This window comes from Atractosteus spatula, chromosome 3 (genome assembly GCF_055471065.1).
Source record: "Atractosteus spatula isolate fAtrSpa1 chromosome 3, fAtrSpa1.hap1, whole genome shotgun sequence".
NCBI lineage: Eukaryota > Metazoa > Chordata > Actinopteri > Semionotiformes > Lepisosteidae > Atractosteus > Atractosteus spatula.
The window spans coordinates 19,854,077-19,863,322 of NC_142708.1; positions in this window are offsets into that span (position 1 = coordinate 19,854,077).

Below are 9,246 nucleotides of genomic sequence, written 5' to 3' on the forward strand. Positions count from 1 at the left end.
GCCTCGATACTGTAAGTTTACTCAGTAAAAAAAAGATGTAATTTGTGATTGGTAGAGGTGCCAAAGTTTTATTTTAATCCTCCAACAAAACCCTCTTTTTTATTACCTTATGAGGTAATTCCAGATGTTGATGAGAGTATTATTACTACTATAGGTAGTAATCACAGCTGGAATTCTGCTGGTATCAGTCACACCATGTAAGGTACAGTTCAGTAAGTATGTTAACCTATTGTAGCTAGAATTATATCATCCTGCAACTCACAACTGGCAACCCACTGAAGCTAAGCAGGTGTGAGCCTGGTAGTACCAGTATGGTACCAGCTAAGGTTGCTGCTGGAAGCAGTGTTAGTGGGACCAGTAGGGGGTGCTCACCCTGCGGTCCATGTGGGTCCTAATGCCCCAGTATAGTGAAGGGGACACTTAACTGTCAAAAGACGCCATCCTTCAGATGAGATGTAAAACCGAGGTCCTGACTATCTGTGGTCGTTAAAAATAGCAGGGCATTTCTTGAAAAGAGTAGAGGTTTTACCATGTTGTCCTGGTCACATTTCTCCCTGGCATTTACCAAGCATACCCTCCCCATCTATGAATTGGCTTCATCACTCAGTTTTCCTCCCCACTGATAGCTGGTGTGTGGTGAGCTTTCTGGTGCAGTTTGGCTACATTGCATCATCCAGGTGGGGCTGCACATTGGTGGTGGTGGAGGGGAGTCCCCATTGCCTGTAAAGCACTTTGAGTGGAGTGTCCAGAAAAGCACTATGTGTGGAAGTGTGAGGCATTATTATTAGCTTCCCATGGAAAGCCCTACTTCTTCAAATGGTGGAAGTCAAAGTTCACAAATGTAAATTTCAGGGATGTAAATTTATTATAAGCACATCCAAAACTTGTTCACTTGAGGCAGAGACATGACATACCTGCTATTAGTTGAGACGTAGTGTTCCACTTTTAATTCTTCTCCTCTAAATCTTCCTCTCACCTCTTGAGTTGGCCACATATCCTCAACCACAGAGTGGAGTTTTTTTTTTAGTTATGGAATATCATAACATTAAAATACCTGTACATAAAACATGAATCATCAGCTATTTCAGCTGTTGTGCTACTAACTGGGTCAGCATGTACAGGTATGTGGTCTGAGCTGAGGCTGATTGAAGGCATTGCTTGTTTACACCTCTTTTATGTCATACAGTAACTAGGGTGGACCCAGGGTATTGTTACCTGCTTTACACCTGTGATCTCACTGGTTTCCCAGGAGCCTGTGAGCCTACAGTGTTGTCTGTAAGATCTACATTTGTCCTCCCTCAGATGCACTAGCATTATTACTGGAATTCTGAGTTTACAACACAAATTACTGTAGATAGATGCACATTTTTGAGGAAGCATGTTCATTGTCTTCATTTTGCCTATGCTGAAGGTACAAATTTGCAATTCCTAATTGGGGGTGAGATAGGAAATATATTTCTTAATTCACAAAAATGTTTTAAAACACTTTATAGCTATTACGAATAGCAGTTGGGGTCAGGAACTGTTCTACAATAATAAATATTAAATATTAATACAAAAGATTCTACTCTACAGTAGCTACTGTAGGCAAATAAAATTAAAACAACATTGTATTCAATGTAAACTCAATCATGTTTCATGAAGCCTTCATGTATGAAATTTAATTACTTAAGCTTAAGCTGCTACACTGTAGAAACCTTAATCAATTTTAAAGAAAGAAGACAGCTTGGATTTAAGGTCATCCTTTCACCCTTCAGGATCCACGGTACAGTACAGTATATACTTACTGTCTGGTGACTCAGACATGTTCTTTACACAGTGCTGGGGAAAAATAGTATCTATAGAAAAAGAAAATAAAATATTAGCCCAGGTGAAGAACAAATTGCAATTAGTTATGTATAATATGTCTTATATTATGTATCTGGAATGTGGACACTCAAAGAAATAAGATGTTGCAATTTTTTTCCCATTTTTTTGTGATATCTTGACTTACAGTACAGGCACTGCCAGAATATGAATCATTGACTGATACGTAAAATGAACCCAGAATGTTTTCTCTATAAAATGTACCACATTAGTGCTTTGTAGCAGCAATGCTTATTAATAAACTACTGAATTAAATCTTGTATTTTAATAAGGCCTGTTTGTGGCCTCAGCTACAGAATAGCCTCAGTGTGCCTTATGGTGATTAGAGTTAATAGAAAACCCATATGTAAAAAACTTAGAAGTCTATCCAAGGTCTTCCACAGAACCAGACTTTATGACTACTTAACAGGCCTTTGTTGTGACTGATCACTGGAGGTAATATAGTTGGATTTTCAATGACATGCTTTAATATAGTCATATTCAGAAGTATCAGTTACACCCAACAGCAAATCAAATTTCTTCTCACTAATCTAGACCTCAGTTCAACTTGGTGCATGAACTTCTAAAATCTAGTTAATCTGAACACTATTGTAACTTATCGTAAGGTACAACGAATGACTCTGTGGGAGATTCATTCCTATTTGAAGAACATGGTTATTAACTCTTTCACTGAGAACCAGCTCACACCAGTTTATGCCTTCTTTACTCTGCTCACCTTCCATGCTTCATTAGACCCATACAGATTGAATAGAATGGTTTTGAGGGCACCAGGTGTCAAGGACTTGTTAAGGTAAGGGTGTTGCATTTGTTTTTCCTTTTCTTACTCTTCCCATTGATCCAAAATCCTTGCTCAGACATTCATTAATTATCACACAGCTCAGAGGTGACGTGGGGTTTGTGAGACAGGCTTAACCGTGCCTGTAACAGGGAGGGTAAACTCTAGAACAAGGTGCAAAGTGATAATGCATTGTTACATCTGGCCATCAACAGGTAATTTATGTACAGACAGTTCCTCAAAGAGCCCTGAGCACTTTGCTCTGCCCACACCCAAAACATCAAAGGAACCCTTCCACCCCCCCCTGAGAATGAGTCACAGCCACAGCCAGAAGAGTAACTACACTCTACTGCCCCCTAGTGGCACTATCATTAAATCAAATCAACTACATTCTGTCCCCCTTAACCTTGGCATTTATTATTTTAACAATATTTCCCTCACCAGAAACCCACCTGCATCCAAATCCATCCTAATTGCTACACCCCTTTACCTCTAGACACCTGGGGTTGTAACAATATGGTCACTTAAACATTGGGTTACACTTCTTAGAAGCCTTTCTGAAAAGAAAAGTTTTGAGTCTAGATCTTAAAAGCACTCAGACTAGGTGACACTCTGGTATCCTTGGGGATAGAATTCCAGAGCTCTGGGGTAAAGCAAGAGAAGGCCCTGTCACCCTTAGAATGTAAATGAGATTGGGGTGCATACTGAAGACCAGAGATGGACGAATGGACAATTTTGAAGTCGACTCTAAACCTAATAGGAGGCAAGTGCAAGGACTCCAAAACAGGCGTGATGTGATCACTTGCACCTGGTCAGGATTTCAGCTGCCAAAGTATGAACATTGTGGAAGTTGATAAGTATGAATTTCGAATGTCTCCTGGAAAATAGCTGGACTGGATGACCTGCCAAATAGTTAACGATTGTACATAAACAAATCCTTGTGAGTGTTCATTGTGATCAGTCTATTTGATTCCTCATCAAGTACAATCTGCTGATGTGTGACTCATATATAATTTTGTGAATTTGTCTCAACCTGTGAAATCTGCCAGCACATTTTCCATTTTTGGAAATGGATACTTTTCCAGTTTGAAAAGCCAATTTACTATTAGCTTGGAATCACCACAAATCCTTACTGACTTGTCTGGTTTAAGTACAGAAACTATGGGAGCAGCCTATTCTGCAAATTTCACCACCTCAATAATGTTTTCTCTCTGAAGACTGTCTAGCTCTTCTTCTACCTTTGTCTTCATAGTATAAGGCAGTGCCCTTGGTTTAAAAAAAATCTAGGTGGAGTTTGTCTATGTATATTTTGCTGGAGGCCTTGTAACATTCCCAGTTCCTCTGAATGCTTTTGCGTTGGTCTGGAGCCTATTGCAGGGTGACTTTGTTGTTTCCACTAATCTTATTTACTGTTCCCCAATCTAAACTCAATTCTCTTATCCAGCCACACCCCACCATGTTTGATCCCTGTCCTGTCACTACCACTACAGGCAACTACTTTACATCTTCATTGGACAACACTTGAGCTGCCCCCAGTATACAGTATACACCATTTTACCTGTATAGGGTTTTTAACTGCAGGGAACAATTCTGATGTTCTGGAAGTAGTGTAGCATATTCCGACTTGTTCACTAGGGTGACACTGCTCCCACTGTGTGCACTGTGGACTTAAAAATTAACCACAGATTTTCTTCTAATTGTACTATGATGGGAATTACCGTTGGAATAGTTGGTTCCATCATGCTGTAAGTGGTGAACACATCCTCCCCTTCCTCTTGTTCTTTTCTTATCTTCCTCGGCTAAGTGAGACATGCCCCCTGAACTTTCCTTTTATCTGACCTAATTTCCCCATTCCTTTGAACCGATTTATTTATTTCCTTGAACCTCATGAAATGTAATAATTTTAATTGTTTTTTTAAATTTTTTTATGGTCTATTTAAAAGAGAACAGGAACCAAGCACACCACATACCTTATATGCCAAATACATGGACAAAAAACATTTTCTGATGTACCACGTTAAAGAATTCCATGAAGTGATATCCACAGACACCCATACTGTACATCAACTACAGTATCAGTCATTCCTGCAGGCTGCCTTCATCTAGAAGCCATTATTTACAACAGTGTTTTGCAGGCGATCATTAAAAAGACTCAAATGTTTTGAGCAGTGCATGCCTCAACCTTACAACAGCAAATTGCAATATTAACGATTAAAATATATTGATCTAAATGTAATATAGACTTCACCAAAATGAGCATTTGTATCAGCTAAAATGCATCTTGCAGAATGCGATAAAGCCATTCAAATCACTACTCAAAACTTTTATTTTAATCTAGCTTCATTTTATGCTTATTTGCTTTTAAATGTTTTTAAAGCCACTATGAATCATATATTTTTATTAGAGATTTTAACTAAATCAAACCTTTCAATAAATGTAGATAAATGCTACAGCAACCTCCTTAACATGCTTCTTTTCACTTTGTAAAGTATTATTATTACTACTGTTGTTTTTCTTATTCTTAATATTACATTGTTATTTTATGAATAGGACTATTGAATTTGACATTGACGTTTCCGTCACAATCTCACGAACCCCCTGCAGTACCGCCACGAACCCCTAGGGGTTTGCGAACCCCCGGTTGGGAACCCCTGCTCTATGTAATTAATAAACAATAATTAGTGTAACACAGTATTGTAACATATCTCATTTGGAGTTGTGGTAACAACATCCTGTCTCAACATTGTATTTAATGAAATGTTGTTGCTGCTAGTACAGTACAGTATGTACAGTATACAGTAAGATTAGCACAGGAATTAGCATTAATGGGTTAATTTAAATTTAATACTGTACCGATTTGTCTAACAACCACATATAGCTGTTGTGCTATAAGGATTCACTGTGCGCCCATCAGATTTTCTAGTAATAAGAAGAAAACATTTAAAAAGTGATGATGCCTAGAGACCATGACACAGTGGTGCCTTCTGTGGTACACCAACTGACAACTCAGTGGTATTGGTACAATACCAATGGTATTGAAACCCACATAATGCCAATTCAGTTTCTCACTAGTTAGGTCATGAAGACTGTAAACATTCAAAATAGATGCATAACTTTGAGCCCCAAGTCCATCAACAGAATGTGTAGTGAAACCATTTATCCTCCCTGATTAGAGAATGTTCTTTTTCAACTACCTCCTGCCCAACACAACTAAGCTATTATTTTCTAAAAATGTCCAACATTCTCAAATGTTTGGACACATAATTGAAGAAATTGCAAAAAATGGAAGCCCATTCATAAAACTCTCCATGGAAATGTTCATAATCTGGCAAATAATTTCAATCTTTATGTGCAATTTAAACCACAAATTTAATTTCTGACTGGGTAACAGCTTAATAAAGAAATCAGAATCCAACAACAGAAGCACTTCGATGATTTAAACCAGATGGGCTATTGAAAAAAACATATTTTCCATTCTGGTAGGTTAGTTAGTATTCAAATTTAACATCTGAAGCTCAGTTTGAGTTTGCAAGGTCTGATATTTAACTTCTGTCATTCCACCCACATGCCTGATTATCTGGAGACAAACAATAACAAAAGATACTCCAGTGCTCTAAGCTGCTTTCTGGTAAATGCACTATGGATTTGTTGGTAATCTGCTTTCTTTTCAAAAGCACCATAAAGGAAATAGGAAGAGATGTATCAACAAGAGGCTCTATGACTGAAATTCAATTTCTAATGCCTTGTAGCATGTTGTTCAAGCAGCATTGTTTTTTTAAATGGTAAATGAAAAAATCTCTTTGGCTACTGGGTTTTGTTCAATGAAAAACAGTTACATTCCAGATGGTTTCTGTGCAGTTGATAAGTCTGTTTTTTTTTTGAGTAACATGACAGACCTACTGTACATTATATCTGATCTCACTTGCTTGGTTAATGGCTTAATCTATCAGGGAAAATTTAATTGTTAAATTTTTTTCACCAGTGATTTATTACTATACTGGTACGATTACCAGTAATAAAAGGACTAACTAAAAAATAAGCACAATTCACTCTTACTGTTCATAGTCCCAATCATTTGTTTTCATCCACAGAATGGAAGGAATCATGCAGAATTAAAACATACTTTCAAGGTCGGATCCGTCACAAAACATCACCATCCAAATAAAGCAACAGTTACCTAACACTTGGGAAAGCCTTCTTGTAAATAAATAAAATGGACAAGCTTTTAATCTGCCAAGTTATACAAGAGAAGTCGATTGACAAATGAAATCTGTGAAGCCTGCAGTGGAAAATCCCCTATCTGCCTCACATCACTGAACCAGACAAATAGAGCCATAGTTGCTAGGACACGAGTTAATCACGACAAAACTGCTTCTCTTTAGGTCAAGAACACTGCGCATGACAGCATATTCATCACACTACATAGATTGCACTGAAAAGGTCTTTAATTGCATTTGGAAAATCAATAAATAGTTGCAAATCTACCTCAGAGAAACTGGATCACCTTTTCTAAACTTTAAAAAAGTGCTTTTGCAGTTGAAACTAGTAAAATGAAATCAACTTGCCATTACATTTTGTTAAGCAATTCCTTTAGTGTTTTGAATAATTATACCCTGTAAAAACAAATTATCTGGAAATCTTTAGAAATGCTCATTTGCATGCTGTTTATTGAACAGCAGCTTTGTTACTTTGTTCCACAAATGCAAGGGGCTTGCTAATTATTAACTAAACAGTGGGGGGGGGAGTCTGTGGTACAGAGTAAAGTAGATACTTCCATCATTGTTAATTTTCTACACATTCTACATTTAAACCAAATACAGCTAATATTTGCAATATGTATTTAAACAGTGCCATAAAAGATTACGTAAGGTCAGTTGTTTTACCACTTACAAATTCAAAGTCATAATAATATGATAGCACCATATTGTTATACCTGTACGACACATTGAGTGGCTGGTCACTACAATAGCAACAACTGGCTCTACTTGCAACTAAAGAAGGGCCTTTAAGTACCAGATCAGAATTCCATAATCCCGATCACTCCCATATAAACACAGGATCCTTTAACAAAAAAGAAAACACTACTCCTAATGTTATGGTCTTGAGTCCCTTCAGTTTTACGATACTGGACATCTTAACCACTAACCAGCAACTACTTAATCATTAATCATAATTAAAAATTACAGGATCATTGCTGACAGCCAAACCAGCACACCATGGGCTACAACCACAAGACAAACGATCTCTACAGCCCCATATTGGGACGTTATACCTTTAGTTTGAGGCTTAATTAACAGGGCCTGTACCCAGCAAGTCACACCTAGGCTCAATTAGCCACCTGGGATCACCTCAATTAACTTCAATTATTATCTCCAAAAATATAAAAAACCATGCAACTTAAGCCAAGCTGGAAGCTCAGAAAATTACTTTGGATAAAAATTGCATTGAATCCTAGGCTCACAATCAACTTGCCCCACATAACATACAGTAGCAGGATAGTTTTTCCGTTTGATTTTCAGACCATTAAAGAGTGAGGCATATCAGAAAAGTATTTGCATAAAAGCTAAACATTAAAACTACAATTAAACCACCATTTCTTTTTGAAAAAACAGTGTTCTGAAAAGTCTGAAAGTAGTTACAACAGCACCGAAGAGAGGAAAAAAGGAATTTCAACTATTTGAAAATATGCAGGTGTTTAAATAATTAATATCACATGAAAGATAAAAAGAGGAGTGGATTGACTATATCCGAGATGTATATTGAGAGGTGATGAACTGAAAAAATGAAAAACTGGAAAAAAACCTTGGGATTTTAAAATCTCTAAGATCTTAATCATTAATTTATGAATGTAATTTAATAACTCAAATGTAAAGGATACTTTCACTCCAAAAGATACAAATATGCAATAGTATATAAACATACACTGTATGTGTTTCACATATATTATGTATTATTATATACAGTACTTAATAAAAATGTTTTTTGGGGGGTGGTAGAGTAAAATAGGATTATTTTTTGCATATATCTTTGTGTATATACATTTTGTTTTATAATTTCATTGTTCATTGTTCATATTATTATTATTGAAAATATTTGATGGTAAAAAAACTAATTAAAATCTTCTCTGAAGTATACAGCATGTGATACAAATGGCAACAAGAACCATCCATTCATGCAATAGAAAAAGAAAATGTTTGGGAAGAAAATCTGTTTTAAAAAATAAAGGATACTTAAATATACTTGCATTTTTCTAATTCATTTAATTAAATGTTGGAATGTCACTACCTGAGAAATCCATTTAAATTAATCTGGCTTTCTGTACAAACATCTTCTTTTAAAATATGAAATATTTGAGAAATGCAATCTTTTCTATTGCTGCCTAAGAAATTGCATTGGGAAAAAAAACAGCCTATCCCCTGCATAAGAACAGAATTGTACACCTACAATAGACCCAGGCTGTTGAAATGATGTTTGCTAAATAAATCTTTTCTCTTAAAAAGGATCTTTGGCCTTGGTTTCACATAGCATTAAAAAAAATGAAAGTACTCACAAAAAGGGTTATAAGAATGTAATATTGAATGAAAGTATTGAATTAAATTCAAATT